Source organism: Oncorhynchus kisutch, linkage group LG2, assembly GCF_002021735.2.
Source record: "Oncorhynchus kisutch isolate 150728-3 linkage group LG2, Okis_V2, whole genome shotgun sequence".
NCBI classification, from domain to species: Eukaryota; Metazoa; Chordata; class Actinopteri; order Salmoniformes; family Salmonidae; genus Oncorhynchus; species Oncorhynchus kisutch.
The window spans coordinates 68150073-68165618 of record NC_034175.2 but is presented as its reverse complement, the minus strand read 5'-3'; the positions used below and the strand labels follow the sequence as shown (position 1 = coordinate 68165618).

At 42.5% G+C, this 15546-nt stretch overlaps 20 non-coding genes across 20 annotated transcripts; all 20 read right to left on the bottom strand.

The window, feature by feature from the left end:
* Window positions 1–74: 74 nt before the first annotated feature.
* On the bottom strand, window positions 75–193 carry LOC116356899 (5S ribosomal RNA). Its single transcript, XR_004205197.1, has one exon. It is a non-coding gene; the product is annotated as a 5S ribosomal RNA (ribosomal RNA).
* Window positions 194–760: 567 nt separating this feature from the next.
* LOC116356949 (U1 spliceosomal RNA) lies at window positions 761–924 on the bottom strand. The gene has a single exon (XR_004205230.1). It is a non-coding gene; the product is annotated as a U1 spliceosomal RNA (small nuclear RNA).
* A 690-nt stretch (window positions 925–1614) lies between these two features.
* Window positions 1615–1733, bottom strand: LOC116356885 (5S ribosomal RNA). Its single transcript, XR_004205185.1, has one exon. It is a non-coding gene; the product is annotated as a 5S ribosomal RNA (ribosomal RNA).
* Window positions 1734–2300: 567 nt separating this feature from the next.
* On the bottom strand, window positions 2301–2464 carry LOC116356861 (U1 spliceosomal RNA). Its single transcript, XR_004205159.1, has one exon. It is a non-coding gene; the product is annotated as a U1 spliceosomal RNA (small nuclear RNA).
* Window positions 2465–3150: 686 nt separating this feature from the next.
* LOC116356872 (5S ribosomal RNA) lies at window positions 3151–3269 on the bottom strand. The gene has a single exon (XR_004205176.1). It is a non-coding gene; the product is annotated as a 5S ribosomal RNA (ribosomal RNA).
* A 567-nt stretch (window positions 3270–3836) lies between these two features.
* Window positions 3837–4000, bottom strand: LOC116356860 (U1 spliceosomal RNA). The gene has a single exon (XR_004205158.1). It is a non-coding gene; the product is annotated as a U1 spliceosomal RNA (small nuclear RNA).
* A 690-nt stretch (window positions 4001–4690) lies between these two features.
* LOC116356859 (5S ribosomal RNA) lies at window positions 4691–4809 on the bottom strand. Its single transcript, XR_004205157.1, has one exon. It is a non-coding gene; the product is annotated as a 5S ribosomal RNA (ribosomal RNA).
* Window positions 4810–5376: 567 nt separating this feature from the next.
* LOC116356858 (U1 spliceosomal RNA) lies at window positions 5377–5540 on the bottom strand. Its single transcript, XR_004205155.1, has one exon. It is a non-coding gene; the product is annotated as a U1 spliceosomal RNA (small nuclear RNA).
* Window positions 5541–6228: 688 nt separating this feature from the next.
* Window positions 6229–6347, bottom strand: LOC116356962 (5S ribosomal RNA). The gene has a single exon (XR_004205245.1). It is a non-coding gene; the product is annotated as a 5S ribosomal RNA (ribosomal RNA).
* A 567-nt stretch (window positions 6348–6914) lies between these two features.
* Window positions 6915–7078, bottom strand: LOC116356857 (U1 spliceosomal RNA). Its single transcript, XR_004205154.1, has one exon. It is a non-coding gene; the product is annotated as a U1 spliceosomal RNA (small nuclear RNA).
* Window positions 7079–7766: 688 nt separating this feature from the next.
* On the bottom strand, window positions 7767–7885 carry LOC116356951 (5S ribosomal RNA). Its single transcript, XR_004205232.1, has one exon. It is a non-coding gene; the product is annotated as a 5S ribosomal RNA (ribosomal RNA).
* Window positions 7886–8452: 567 nt separating this feature from the next.
* Window positions 8453–8616, bottom strand: LOC116356856 (U1 spliceosomal RNA). Its single transcript, XR_004205152.1, has one exon. It is a non-coding gene; the product is annotated as a U1 spliceosomal RNA (small nuclear RNA).
* Window positions 8617–9308: 692 nt separating this feature from the next.
* LOC116356941 (5S ribosomal RNA) lies at window positions 9309–9427 on the bottom strand. Its single transcript, XR_004205228.1, has one exon. It is a non-coding gene; the product is annotated as a 5S ribosomal RNA (ribosomal RNA).
* A 567-nt stretch (window positions 9428–9994) lies between these two features.
* LOC116356853 (U1 spliceosomal RNA) lies at window positions 9995–10158 on the bottom strand. Its single transcript, XR_004205150.1, has one exon. It is a non-coding gene; the product is annotated as a U1 spliceosomal RNA (small nuclear RNA).
* Window positions 10159–10844: 686 nt separating this feature from the next.
* LOC116356928 (5S ribosomal RNA) lies at window positions 10845–10963 on the bottom strand. The gene has a single exon (XR_004205217.1). It is a non-coding gene; the product is annotated as a 5S ribosomal RNA (ribosomal RNA).
* A 567-nt stretch (window positions 10964–11530) lies between these two features.
* Window positions 11531–11694, bottom strand: LOC116356850 (U1 spliceosomal RNA). The gene has a single exon (XR_004205147.1). It is a non-coding gene; the product is annotated as a U1 spliceosomal RNA (small nuclear RNA).
* Window positions 11695–12376: 682 nt separating this feature from the next.
* Window positions 12377–12495, bottom strand: LOC116356849 (5S ribosomal RNA). The gene has a single exon (XR_004205145.1). It is a non-coding gene; the product is annotated as a 5S ribosomal RNA (ribosomal RNA).
* Window positions 12496–13063: 568 nt separating this feature from the next.
* LOC116356871 (U1 spliceosomal RNA) lies at window positions 13064–13228 on the bottom strand. Its single transcript, XR_004205174.1, has one exon. It is a non-coding gene; the product is annotated as a U1 spliceosomal RNA (small nuclear RNA).
* A 684-nt stretch (window positions 13229–13912) lies between these two features.
* On the bottom strand, window positions 13913–14030 carry LOC116356937 (5S ribosomal RNA). Its single transcript, XR_004205225.1, has one exon. It is a non-coding gene; the product is annotated as a 5S ribosomal RNA (ribosomal RNA).
* A 568-nt stretch (window positions 14031–14598) lies between these two features.
* On the bottom strand, window positions 14599–14758 carry LOC116356870 (U1 spliceosomal RNA). The gene has a single exon (XR_004205173.1). It is a non-coding gene; the product is annotated as a U1 spliceosomal RNA (small nuclear RNA).
* Between the last annotated feature and the right edge of the window lie 788 nt (window positions 14759–15546).

The following is a 15546-nucleotide window of genomic DNA, read 5'->3' as shown; positions in this document are numbered from 1 at the left end:
ATTCAGCATCAAATGCTTACTACAAAGCAGTGTTGCTGATGATATAATGCAAGAGCACACCCTAGTGGACAAAAAGCTTGCAGCACCTGGTATTCCCAGGCAGTCTCCCATCCAAGTACTAACCAGGCCCGATCCTGCTTAGCTTCCGAGATCAGACGAGATCGGGCGTATTCAGGCTGGTATGGCCGTAAGCAAAGGAACAAGGCTTGGTACGCCATTTAAAGTCAAAGTGAGTCTGATAAACAGACATTGCATTTTCACCAATTAGACAAGCAGCTTGAACTTTGGGTCACTCAAAAAGTGGAAGAAATGACATATGCTGTAGCCATCACTTTTTAGCACAGATAGCTGGATGAAATACAAACAAACATTTCAAAGCGAGGGCACATATTTCAGCCTTGTGAGAAAAAACGGACAAATACAATGACTCCTGACAAATACATCATGAGCAGCAGTTTCCCATGCAGCTATCCTACTAGCCAGAAAAAATACACAAAAGCTCTGAATGTTGAAATCCTAAGTGCATTGTTCTGTGCTAAGGAGGAGTAGTGCATGAATGGACAATTTCATATTGGAAGCGCAATGGGGCTGCATTTCGCAACATGATGTTTCCACAAGATGCCAACATTGTTTGGCTACAGACAAATGTTTCCACCTTTCGATTGGTCCACAACATCTCTTTCACAACTGACTTGAAAGATCTTCATAAGCCCAGTCAGTCTTCCTTCCTCAAGCAACAGTTTATCATTAAACAAGACATCAGGGGAGAGCGCGAACGCAGTCCCCCACTACCATAAATTATGCAATCGAGATTTCCACATTTGGGAAATTCGCAGGGGTCAGCACAGCCGGAGTGCAATGGCTGAGCCTCGCCCTGGGTGAACTGCCTTCTTGATCACAGTATCTCCCTTGCCAGGTAAGTATGACTTGAATACATCAGTGGAGGGCAACTCTCTCCAGTGCCAACATTTTCAGCTGACGGTAACCACTTTGTGTTCTGATAATATCACATCACATCGACCTGCGTTAAATGCCGTTTAGGAATGCACTTGCAGACAGAGTGGTGAAAAAGTTGTTTATTTTGTTTACTAGACTATATCAGTGAAGCAAGAGATTCCCATCATGCAACACTGTAGAAAAAGAATCACCCCAATGACTTTTTAATATCTTAACCTGTCTGATATCACAAATGTATGCGATATGACGAAATACAATCACATTCAGACACACACACACACACACACACACACACACACACACAGACAAATGCATGAAACCAATTGATTTATTATCGATAACATCTCACATTCTCTTGTGCTTTTGATTTACTCCGTAAAAGAAGGGTTCTAATTCCACCATGGAAAACACAGAGCCATCAGACATCAGTCCAGTTCCACTCGTCACCAGCATTATTTCATTTGATCATTTGAACAGGGCGAAGGAGTACCAAGCACACACAAGCTGCATTCAGTAACGATATTCTTATTTGTCTCATAAATCAAAGGCTCCCTGACAGCACAAGGAACTTTGATCGTAATAAATTCAGCATCAAATGCTTACTACAAAGCAGTGTTGCTGATGATATAATGCAAGAGCACACCCTAGTGGACAAAAAGCTTGCAGCACCTGGTATTCCCAGGCAGTCTCCCATCCAAGTACTAACCAGGCCCGATCCTGCTTAGCTTCCGAGATCAGACGAGATCGGGCGTATTCAGGCTGGTATGGCCGTAAGCAAAGGAACAAGGCTTGGTACGCCATTTAAAGTCAAAGTGAGTCTGATAAACAGACATTGCATTTTCACCAATTAGACAAGCAGCTTGAACTTTGGGTCACTCAAAAAGTGGAAGAAATGACATATGCTGTAGCCATCACTTTTTAGCACAGATAGCTGGATGAAATACAAACAAACATTTCAAAGCGAGGGCACATATTTCAGCCTTGTGAGAAAAAACGGACAAATACAATGACTCCTGACAAATACATCATGAGCAGCAGTTTCCCATGCAGCTATCCTACTAGCCAGAAAAAATACACAAAAGCTCTGAATGTTGAAATCCTAAGTGCATTGTTCTGTGCTAAGGAGGAGTAGTGCATGAATGGACAATTTCATATTGGAAGCGCAATGGGGCTGCATTTCGCAACATGATGTTTCCACAAGATGCCAACATTGTTTGGCTACAGACAAATGTTTCCACCTTTCGATTGGTCCACAACATCTCTTTCACAACTGACTTGAAAGATCTTCATAAGCCCAGTCAGTCTTCCTTCCTCAAGCAACAGTTTATCATTAAACAAGACATCAGGGGAGAGCGCGAACGCAGTCCCCCACTACCATAAATTATGCAATCGAGATTTCCACATTTGGGAAATTCGCAGGGGTCAGCACAGCCGGAGTGCAATGGCTGAGCCTCGCCCTGCGTGAACTGCCTTCTTGATCACAGTATCTCCCTTGCCAGGTAAGTATGACTTGAATACATCAGTGGAGGGCAACTCTCTCCAGTGCCAACATTTTCAGCTGACGGTAACCACTTTGTGTTCTGATAATATCACATCACATCGACCTGCGTTAAATGCCGTTTAGGAATGCACTTGCAGACAGAGTGGTGAAAAAGTTGTTTATTTTGTTTACTAGACTATATCAGTGAAGCAAGAGATTCCCATCATGCAACACTGTAGAAAAAGAATCACCCCAATGACTTTTTAATATCTTAACCTGTCTGATATCACAAATGTATGCGATATGACGAAATACAATCACATTCAGACACACACACACACACACACACACACACACACAGACAAATGCATGAAACCAATTGATTTATTATCGATAACATCTCACATTCTCTTGTGCTTTTGATTTACTCCGTAAAAGAAGGGTTCTAATTCCACCATGGAAAACACAGAGCCATCAGACATCAGTCCAGTTCCACTCGTCACCAGCATTATTTCATTTGATCATTTGAACAGGGCGAAGGAGTACCAAGCACACACAAGCTGCATTCAGTAACGATATTCTTATTTGTCTCATAAATCAAAGGCTCCCTGACAGCACAAGGAACTTTGATCGTAATAAATTCAGCATCAAATGCTTACTACAAAGCAGTGTTGCTGATGATATAATGCAAGAGCACACCCTAGTGGACAAAAAGCTTGCAGCACCTGGTATTCCCAGGCAGTCTCCCATCCAAGTACTAACCAGGCCCGATCCTGCTTAGCTTCCGAGATCAGACGAGATCGGGCGTATTCAGGCTGGTATGGCCGTAAGCAAAGGAACAAGGCTTGGTACGCCATTTAAAGTCAAAGTGAGTCTGATAAACAGACATTGCATTTTCACCAATTAGACAAGCAGCTTGAACTTTGGGTCACTCAAAAAGTGGAAGAAATGACATATGCTGTAGCCATCACTTTTTAGCACAGATAGCTGGATGAAATACAAACAAACATTTCAAAGCGAGGGCACATATTTCAGCCTTGTGAGAAAAAACGGACAAATACAATGACTCCTGACAAATACATCATGAGCAGCAGTTTCCCATGCAGCTATCCTACTAGCCAGAAAAAATACACAAAAGCTCTGAATGTTGAAATCCTAAGTGCATTGTTCTGTGCTAAGGAGGAGTAGTGCATGAATGGACAATTTCATATTGGAAGCGCAATGGGGCTGCATTTCGCAACATGATGTTTCCACAAGATGCCAACATTGTTTGGCTACAGACAAATGTTTCCACCTTTCGATTGGTCCACAACATCTCTTTCACAACTGACTTGAAAGATCTTCATAAGCCCAGTCAGTCTTCCTTCCTCAAGCAACAGTTTATCATTAAACAAGACATCAGGGGAGAGCGCGAACGCAGTCCCCCACTACCATAAATTATGCAATCGAGATTTCCACATTTGGGAAATTCGCAGGGGTCAGCACAGCCGGAGTGCAATGGCTGAGCCTCGCCCTGCGTGAACTGCCTTCTTGATCACAGTATCTCCCTTGCCAGGTAAGTATGACTTGAATACATCAGTGGAGGGCAACTCTCTCCAGTGCCAACATTTTCAGCTGACGGTAACCACTTTGTGTTCTGATAATATCACATCACATCGACCTGCGTTAAATGCCGTTTAGGAATGCACTTGCAGACAGAGTGGTGAAAAAGTTGTTTATTTTGTTTACTAGACTATATCAGTGAAGCAAGAGATTCCCATCATGCAACACTGTAGAAAAAGAATCACCCCAATGACTTTTTAATATCTTAACCTGTCTGATATCACAAATGTATGCGATATGACGAAATACAATCACATTCAGACACACACACACACACACACACACACACACACACACAGACAAATGCATGAAACCAATTGATTTATTATCGATAACATCTCACATTCTCTTGTGCTTTTGATTTACTCCGTAAAAGAAGGGTTCTAATTCCACCATGGAAAACACAGAGCCATCAGACATCAGTCCAGTTCCACTCGTCACCAGCATTATTTCATTTGATCATTTGAACAGGGCGAAGGAGTACCAAGCACACACAAGCTGCATTCAGTAACGATATTCTTATTTGTCTCATAAATCAAAGGCTCCCTGACAGCACAAGGAACTTTGATCGTAATAAATTCAGCATCAAATGCTTACTACAAAGCAGTGTTGCTGATGATATAATGCAAGAGCACACCCTAGTGGACAAAAAGCTTGCAGCACCTGGTATTCCCAGGCAGTCTCCCATCCAAGTACTAACCAGGCCCGATCCTGCTTAGCTTCCGAGATCAGACGAGATCGGGCGTATTCAGGCTGGTATGGCCGTAAGCAAAGGAACAAGGCTTGGTACGCCATTTAAAGTCAAAGTGAGTCTGATAAACAGACATTGCATTTTCACCAATTAGACAAGCAGCTTGAACTTTGGGTCACTCAAAAAGTGGAAGAAATGACATATGCTGTAGCCATCACTTTTTAGCACAGATAGCTGGATGAAATACAAACAAACATTTCAAAGCGAGGGCACATATTTCAGCCTTGTGAGAAAAAACGGACAAATACAATGACTCCTGACAAATACATCATGAGCAGCAGTTTCCCATGCAGCTATCCTACTAGCCAGAAAAAATACACAAAAGCTCTGAATGTTGAAATCCTAAGTGCATTGTTCTGTGCTAAGGAGGAGTAGTGCATGAATGGACAATTTCATATTGGAAGCGCAATGGGGCTGCATTTCGCAACATGATGTTTCCACAAGATGCCAACATTGTTTGGCTACAGACAAATGTTTCCACCTTTCGATTGGTCCACAACATCTCTTTCACAACTGACTTGAAAGATCTTCATAAGCCCAGTCAGTCTTCCTTCCTCAAGCAACAGTTTATCATTAAACAAGACATCAGGGGAGAGCGCGAACGCAGTCCCCCACTACCATAAATTATGCAATCGAGATTTCCACATTTGGGAAATTCGCAGGGGTCAGCACAGCCGGAGTGCAATGGCTGAGCCTCGCCCTGCGTGAACTGCCTTCTTGATCACAGTATCTCCCTTGCCAGGTAAGTATGACTTGAATACATCAGTGGAGGGCAACTCTCTCCAGTGCCAACATTTTCAGCTGACGGTAACCACTTTGTGTTCTGATAATATCACATCACATCGACCTGCGTTAAATGCCGTTTAGGAATGCACTTGCAGACAGAGTGGTGAAAAAGTTGTTTATTTTGTTTACTAGACTATATCAGTGAAGCAAGAGATTCCCATCATGCAACACTGTAGAAAAAGAATCACCCCAATGACTTTTTAATATCTTAACCTGTCTGATATCACAAATGTATGCGATATGACGAAATACAATCACATTCAGACACACACACACACACACACACACACACACACACAGACAAATGCATGAAACCAATTGATTTATTATCGATAACATCTCACATTCTCTTGTGCTTTTGATTTACTCCGTAAAAGAAGGGTTCTAATTCCACCATGGAAAACACAGAGCCATCAGACATCAGTCCAGTTCCACTCGTCACCAGAATTATTTCATTTGATCATTTGAACAGGGCGAAGGAGTACCAAGCACACACAAGCTGCATTCAGTAACGATATTCTTATTTGTCTCATAAATCAAAGGCTCCCTGACAGCACAAGGAACTTTGATCGTAATAAATTCAGCATCAAATGCTTACTACAAAGCAGTGTTGCTGATGATATAATGCAAGAGCACACCCTAGTGGACAAAAAGCTTGCAGCACCTGGTATTCCCAGGCAGTCTCCCATCCAAGTACTAACCAGGCCCGATCCTGCTTAGCTTCCGAGATCAGACGAGATCGGGCGTATTCAGGCTGGTATGGCCGTAAGCAAAGGAACAAGGCTTGGTACGCCATTTAAAGTCAAAGTGAGTCTGATAAACAGACATTGCATTTTCACCAATTAGACAAGCAGCTTGAACTTTGGGTCACTCAAAAAGTGGAAGAAATGACATATGCTGTAGCCATCACTTTTTAGCACAGATAGCTGGATGAAATACAAACAAACATTTCAAAGCGAGGGCACATATTTCAGCCTTGTGAGAAAAAACGGACAAATACAATGACTCCTGACAAATACATCATGAGCAGCAGTTTCCCATGCAGCTATCCTACTAGCCAGAAAAAATACACAAAAGCTCTGAATGTTGAAATCCTAAGTGCATTGTTCTGTGCTAAGGAGGAGTAGTGCATGAATGGACAATTTCATATTGGAAGCGCAATGGGGCTGCATTTCGCAACATGATGTTTCCACAAGATGCCAACATTGTTTGGCTACAGACAAATGTTTCCACCTTTCGATTGGTCCACAACATCTCTTTCACAACTGACTTGAAAGATCTTCATAAGCCCAGTCAGTCTTCCTTCCTCAAGCAACAGTTTATCATTAAACAAGACATCAGGGGAGAGCGCGAACGCAGTCCCCCACTACCATAAATTATGCAATCGAGATTTCCACATTTGGGAAATTCGCAGGGGTCAGCACAGCCGGAGTGCAATGGCTGAGCCTCGCCCTGCGTGAACTGCCTTCTTGATCACAGTATCTCCCTTGCCAGGTAAGTATGACTTGAATACATCAGTGGAGGGCAACTCTCTCCAGTGCCAACATTTTCAGCTGACGGTAACCACTTTGTGTTCTGATAATATCACATCACATCGACCTGCGTTAAATGCCGTTTAGGAATGCACTTGCAGACAGAGTGGTGAAAAAGTTGTTTATTTTGTTTACTAGACTATATCAGTGAAGCAAGAGATTCCCATCATGCAACACTGTAGAAAAAGAATCACCCCAATGACTTTTTAATATCTTAACCTGTCTGATATCACAAATGTATGCGATATGACGAAATACAATCACATTCAGACACACACACACACACACACACACACACACACACAGACAAATGCATGAAACCAATTGATTTATTATCGATAACATCTCACATTCTCTTGTGCTTTTGATTTACTCCGTAAAAGAAGGGTTCTAATTCCACCATGGAAAACACAGAGCCATCAGACATCAGTCCAGTTCCACTCGTCACCAGCATTATTTCATTTGATCATTTGAACAGGGCGAAGGAGTACCAAGCACACACAAGCTGCATTCAGTAACGATATTCTTATTTGTCTCATAAATCAAAGGCTCCCTGACAGCACAAGGAACTTTGATCGTAATAAATTCAGCATCAAATGCTTACTACAAAGCAGTGTTGCTGATGATATAATGCAAGAGCACACCCTAGTGGACAAAAAGCTTGCAGCACCTGGTATTCCCAGGCAGTCTCCCATCCAAGTACTAACCAGGCCCGATCCTGCTTAGCTTCCGAGATCAGACGAGATCGGGCGTATTCAGGCTGGTATGGCCGTAAGCAAAGGAACAAGGCTTGGTACGCCATTTAAAGTCAAAGTGAGTCTGATAAACAGACATTGCATTTTCACCAATTAGACAAGCAGCTTGAACTTTGGGTCACTCAAAAAGTGGAAGAAATGACATATGCTGTAGCCATCACTTTTTAGCACAGATAGCTGGATGAAATACAAACAAACATTTCAAAGCGAGGGCACATATTTCAGCCTTGTGAGAAAAAACGGACAAATACAATGACTCCTGACAAATACATCATGAGCAGCAGTTTCCCATGCAGCTATCCTACTAGCCAGAAAAAATACACAAAAGCTCTGAATGTTGAAATCCTAAGTGCATTGTTCTGTGCTAAGGAGGAGTAGTGCATGAATGGACAATTTCATATTGGAAGCGCAATGGGGCTGCATTTCGCAACATGATGTTTCCACAAGATGCCAACATTGTTTGGCTACAGACAAATGTTTCCACCTTTCGATTGGTCCACAACATCTCTTTCACAACTGACTTGAAAGATCTTCATAAGCCCAGTCAGTCTTCCTTCCTCAAGCAACAGTTTATCATTAAACAAGACATCAGGGGAGAGCGCGAACGCAGTCCCCCACTACCATAAATTATGCAATCGAGATTTCCACATTTGGGAAATTCGCAGGGGTCAGCACAGCCGGAGTGCAATGGCTGAGCCTCGCCCTGCGTGAACTGCCTTCTTGATCACAGTATCTCCCTTGCCAGGTAAGTATGACTTGAATACATCAGTGGAGGGCAACTCTCTCCAGTGCCAACATTTTCAGCTGACGGTAACCACTTTGTGTTCTGATAATATCACATCACATCGACCTGCGTTAAATGCCGTTTAGGAATGCACTTGCAGACAGAGTGGTGAAAAAGTTGTTTATTTTGTTTACTAGACTATATCAGTGAAGCAAGAGATTCCCATCATGCAACACTGTAGAAAAAGAATCACCCCAATGACTTTTTAATATCTTAACCTGTCTGATATCACAAATGTATGCGATATGACGAAATACAATCACATTCAGACACACACACACACACACACACACACACACACACACACAGACAAATGCATGAAACCAATTGATTTATTATCGATAACATCTCACATTCTCTTGTGCTTTTGATTTACTCCGTAAAAGAAGGGTTCTAATTCCACCATGGAAAACACAGAGCCATCAGACATCAGTCCAGTTCCACTCGTCACCAGAATTATTTCATTTGATCATTTGAACAGGGCGAAGGAGTACCAAGCACACACAAGCTGCATTCAGTAACGATATTCTTATTTGTCTCATAAATCAAAGGCTCCCTGACAGCACAAGGAACTTTGATCGTAATAAATTCAGCATCAAATGCTTACTACAAAGCAGTGTTGCTGATGATATAATGCAAGAGCACACCCTAGTGGACAAAAAGCTTGCAGCACCTGGTATTCCCAGGCAGTCTCCCATCCAAGTACTAACCAGGCCCGATCCTGCTTAGCTTCCGAGATCAGACGAGATCGGGCGTATTCAGGCTGGTATGGCCGTAAGCAAAGGAACAAGGCTTGGTACGCCATTTAAAGTCAAAGTGAGTCTGATAAACAGACATTGCATTTTCACCAATTAGACAAGCAGCTTGAACTTTGGGTCACTCAAAAAGTGGAAGAAATGACATATGCTGTAGCCATCACTTTTTAGCACAGATAGCTGGATGAAATACAAACAAACATTTCAAAGCGAGGGCACATATTTCAGCCTTGTGAGAAAAAACGGACAAATACAATGACTCCTGACAAATACATCATGAGCAGCAGTTTCCCATGCAGCTATCCTACTAGCCAGAAAAAATACACAAAAGCTCTGAATGTTGAAATCCTAAGTGCATTGTTCTGTGCTAAGGAGGAGTAGTGCATGAATGGACAATTTCATATTGGAAGCGCAATGGGGCTGCATTTCGCAACATGATGTTTCCACAAGATGCCAACATTGTTTGGCTACAGACAAATGTTTCCACCTTTCGATTGGTCCACAACATCTCTTTCACAACTGACTTGAAAGATCTTCATAAGCCCAGTCAGTCTTCCTTCCTCAAGCAACAGTTTATCATTAAACAAGACATCAGGGGAGAGCGCGAACGCAGTCCCCCACTACCATAAATTATGCAATCGAGATTTCCACATTTGGGAAATTCGCAGGGGTCAGCACAGCCGGAGTGCAATGGCTGAGCCTCGCCCTGCGTGAACTGCCTTCTTGATCACAGTATCTCCCTTGCCAGGTAAGTATGACTTGAATACATCAGTGGAGGGCAACTCTCTCCAGTGCCAACATTTTCAGCTGACGGTAACCACTTTGTGTTCTGATAATATCACATCACATCGACCTGCGTTAAATGCCGTTTAGGAATGCACTTGCAGACAGAGTGGTGAAAAAGTTGTTTATTTTGTTTACTAGACTATATCAGTGAAGCAAGAGATTCCCATCATGCAACACTGTAGAAAAAGAATCACCCCAATGACTTTTTAATATCTTAACCTGTCTGATATCACAAATGTATGCGATATGACGAAATACAATCACATTCAGACACACACACACACACACACACACACACACACAGACAAATGCATGAAACCAATTGATTTATTATCGATAACATCTCACATTCTCTTGTGCTTTTGATTTACTCCGTAAAAGAAGGGTTCTAATTCCACCATGGAAAACACAGAGCCATCAGACATCAGTCCAGTTCCACTCGTCACCAGCATTATTTCATTTGATCATTTGAACAGGGCGAAGGAGTACCAAGCACACACAAGCTGCATTCAGTAACGATATTCTTATTTGTCTCATAAATCAAAGGCTCCCTGACAGCACAAGGAACTTTGATCGTAATAAATTCAGCATCAAATGCTTACTACAAAGCAGTGTTGCTGATGATATAATGCAAGAGCACACCCTAGTGGACAAAAAGCTTGCAGCACCTGGTATTCCCAGGCAGTCTCCCATCCAAGTACTAACCAGGCCCGATCCTGCTTAGCTTCCGAGATCAGACGAGATCGGGCGTATTCAGGCTGGTATGGCCGTAAGCAAAGGAACAAGGCTTGGTACGCCATTTAAAGTCAAAGTGAGTCTGATAAACAGACATTGCATTTTCACCAATTAGACAAGCAGCTTGAACTTTGGGTCACTCAAAAAGTGGAAGAAATGACATATGCTGTAGCCATCACTTTTTAGCACAGATAGCTGGATGAAATACAAACAAACATTTCAAAGCGAGGGCACATATTTCAGCCTTGTGAGAAAAAACGGACAAATACAATGACTCCTGACAAATACATCATGAGCAGCAGTTTCCCATGCAGCTATCCTACTAGCCAGAAAAAATACACAAAAGCTCTGAATGTTGAAATCCTAAGTGCATTGTTCTGTGCTAAGGAGGAGTAGTGCATGAATGGACAATTTCATATTGGAAGCGCAATGGGGCTGCATTTCGCAACATGATGTTTCCACAAGATGCCAACATTGTTTGGCTACAGACAAATGTTTCCACCTTTCGATTGGTCCACAACATCTCTTTCACAACTGACTTGAAAGATCTTCATAAGCCCAGTCAGTCTTCCTTCCTCAAGCAACAGTTTATCATTAAACAAGACATCAGGGGAGAGCGCGAACGCAGTCCCCCACTACCATAAATTATGCAATCGAGATTTCCACATTTGGGAAATTCGCAGGGGTCAGCACAGCCGGAGTGCAATGGCTGAGCCTCGCCCTGCGTGAACTGCCTTCTTGATCACAGTATCTCCCTTGCCAGGTAAGTATGACTTGAATACATCAGTGGAGGGCAACTCTCTCCAGTGCCAACATTTTCAGCTGACGGTAACCACTTTGTGTTCTGATAATATCACATCACATCGACCTGCGTTAAATGCCGTTTAGGAATGCACTTGCAGACAGAGTGGTGAAAAAGTTGTTTATTTTGTTTACTAGACTATATCAGTGAAGCAAGAGATTCCCATCATGCAACACTGTAGAAAAAGAATCACCCCAATGACTTTTTAATATCTTAACCTGTCTGATATCACAAATGTATGCGATATGACGAAATACAATCACATTCAGACACACACACACACACACACACACACACAGACAAATGCATGAAACCAATTGATTTATTATCGATAACATCTCACATTCTCTTGTGCTTTTGATTTACTCCGTAAAAGAAGGGTTCTAATTCCACCATGGAAAACACAGAGCCATCAGACATCAGTCCAGTTCCACTCGTCACCAGCATTATTTCATTTGATCATTTGAACAGGGCGAAGGAGTACCAAGCACACACAAGCTGCATTCAGTAACGATATTCTTATTTGTCTCATAAATCAAAGGCTCCCTGACAGCACAAGGAACTTTGATCGTAATAAATTCAGCATCAAATGCTTACTACAAAGCAGTGTTGCTGATGATATAATGCAAGAGCACACCCTAGTGGACAAAAAGCTTGCAGCACCTGGTATTCCCAGGCAGTCTCCCATCCAAGTACTAACCAGGCCCGATCCTGCTTAGCTTCCGAGATCAGACGAGATCGGGCGTATTCAGGCTGGTATGGCCGTAAGCAAAGGAACAAGGCTTGGTACGCCATTTAAAGTCAAAGTGAGTCTGATAAACAGACATTGCATTTTCACCAATTAGACAAGCAGCTTGAACTTTGGGTCACTCAAAAAGTGGAAGAAATGACATATGCTGTAGCCATCACTTTTTAGCACAGATAGCTGGATGAAATACAAACAAACATTTCAAAGCGAGGGGCACATATTTCAGCCTTGTGAGAAAAAAACGGACAAATACAATGACTCCTGACAAATACATCATGAGCAGCAGTTTCCCATGCAGCTATCCTACTAGCCAGAAAAATACACAAAAGCTCTGAATGTTGAAATCCTAAGTGCATTGTTCTGTGCTAAGGAGGAGTAGTGCATGAATGGACAATTTCATATTGGAAGCGCAATGGGGCTGCATTTCGCAACAATGATGTTTCCACAAGATGCCAACATGTTTGGCTACAGACAAATGTTTCCACCTTTCGATTGGTCCACAACATCTCTTTCACAACTGACTTGAAAGATCTTCATAAGCCCAGTCAGTCTTCCTTCCTCAAGCAACAGTTTATCATTAAACAAGACATCCGGGGAGAGCGCGAACGCAGTCCCCCACTACCATAAATTATGCAATCGAGATTTCCACATTTTGGGAAATTCGCAGGGGTCAGCACAGCCGGAGTGCAATGGCTGAGCCTCGCCCTGCGTTGAACTGCCTTCTTGATCACAGTATCTCCTTGCCAGGTAAGTATGACTTGAATACATCAGTGGAGGGCAACTCTCTCCAGTGCCAACATTTTCAGCTGACGGTAACCACTTTGTGTTCTGCTAATATCACATCACATCGACCTGCGTTAAATGCCGTTTAGGAATGCACTTGCAGACAGAGTGGTGAAAAAGTTGTTTATTTTGTTTTACTAGACTATATCAGTGAAGCAAGAGATTCCCATCATGCAACACTGTAGAAAAAGAATCACCCCAATGACTTTTTAATATCTTAACCTGTCTGATATCACAAATGTATGCGATATGACGAAATACACTCACATTCAGACACACACACACACACACACCCACACACACAAGACAAATGCATGAAACCAATTGATTTATTATCGATAACATCTCACATTCTCTTGTGCTTTTGATTTACTCCGTAAAAGAAGGGTTCTAATTCCACCATGGAAAACACAGAGCCATCAGACATCAGTCCAGTTCCACTCGTCACCAGCATTATTTCATTTGATCATTTGAACAGGGCGAAGGAGTACCAAGCACACACAAGCTGCATTCAGTAACGATATTCTTATTTGTCTCATAAATCAAAGGCTCCCTGACAGCACAAGGAACTTTGATCGTAAAATTCAGCATCAAATGCTTACTACAAAGCAGTGTTGCTGATGATATAATGCAAGAGCACACCCTAGTGGACAAAAAGCTTGCAGCACCTGGTTTCCCAGGCAGTCTCCCATCCAAGTACTAACCAGGCCCGATCCTGCTTAGCTTCCGAGATCAGACGAGATCGGGCGTATTCAGGCTGGTATGGCCGTAAGCAAAGGAACAAGGCTTGGTACGCCATTTAAAGTCAAAGTGAGTCTGATAAACAGACATTGCATTTTCACCAATTAGACAAGCAGCTTGAACTTTGGGTCACTCAAAAAGTGGAAGAAATGACATATGCTGTAGCCATCACTTTTTAGCACAGATAGCTGGATGAAATACAAACAAACATTTCAAAGCGAGGGCACAATATTTCAGCCTTGTGAGAGAAAAAACGGACAAATACAATGACTCCTGACAAATACATCATGAGCAGCAGTTTCCCATGCAGCTATCCTACTAGCCAGAAAAAATACACAAAAGCTCTGAATGTTGAAATCCTAAGTGCATTGTTCTGTGCTAAGGAGGAGTAGTGCATGAATGGACAATTTCATATTGGAAGCGCAATGGGGCTGCATTCGCAACATGATGTTTCCACAAGATGCCAACATGTGTTGGCTACAGACAAATGTTTCCACCTTTCGATTGGTCCACAACATCTCTTTCACAACTGACTTGAAAGATCTTCATAAGCCCAGTCAGTCTTCCTTCCTCAAGCAACAGTTATCATTAACAAGACATCAGGGGAGAGCGCGAAAGCAGTCCCCACTACCATAAATTATGCAATCGAGATTTCCACATTGGGAAATTCGCAGGGGTCAGCACAGCCGGAGTGCAATGGCTGAGCCTCGCCCTGGTGAACTGCCTTCTTGATCACAGTATCTCCCTTGCCAGGTAAGTATGACTTGAATACATCAGTGGGAGGGCAACTCTCTCCAGTGCCAACATTTTCAGCTGACGGTAACCACTTTGTGTTCTGATAAATCACATCACATCGACCTGCGTGTAAATGCCGTTTAGGATGCACTTGCAGACAGAGTGGTGAAAAAGTTGTTTATTTTGTTTACTAGACTATATCATGAAGCAAGAGATTCCATCATGCAACACTGTAGAAAAAGAATCACCCCAATGACTTTTAATATCTTAACCTGTCTGATATCACAAATGTATGCGATATGACGAAATACAATCACATTCAGACACACACCACACACACACACACACACGACAAGCATGCAAAACCAATTGATTTATTATCGATAACATCTCACATTCCTTGTGCTTTGATTAATCCGTATAAAAGAAGGGTTCTAATTCCACCATGGAAAACACAGAGCCATCAGACATCAGTCCAGTTCCACTCGTCACCAGCATTATTTCATTTGATCATTTGAACAGGGCGAAGGAGTACAAGCACACACAAGCTGCATTCAGTAACGATATTCTTATTTGTCTCATAAATCAAAGGCTCCCTGACAGCACAAGGAACTTTGATCGTAATAAATTCAGCATCAAATGCTTACTACAAAGCAGTGTTGCTGATGATATAATGCAAGAGCACACCCTAGTGGACAAAAAGCTTGCAGCACCTGGTATTCCCAGGCAAGTCTCCCATCCAAGTACTAACCGGCCCGTCCTGCTTAGCTTCCGAGATCAGAGAGATCGGGCGTATTCAGGCTGGTATGGCGTA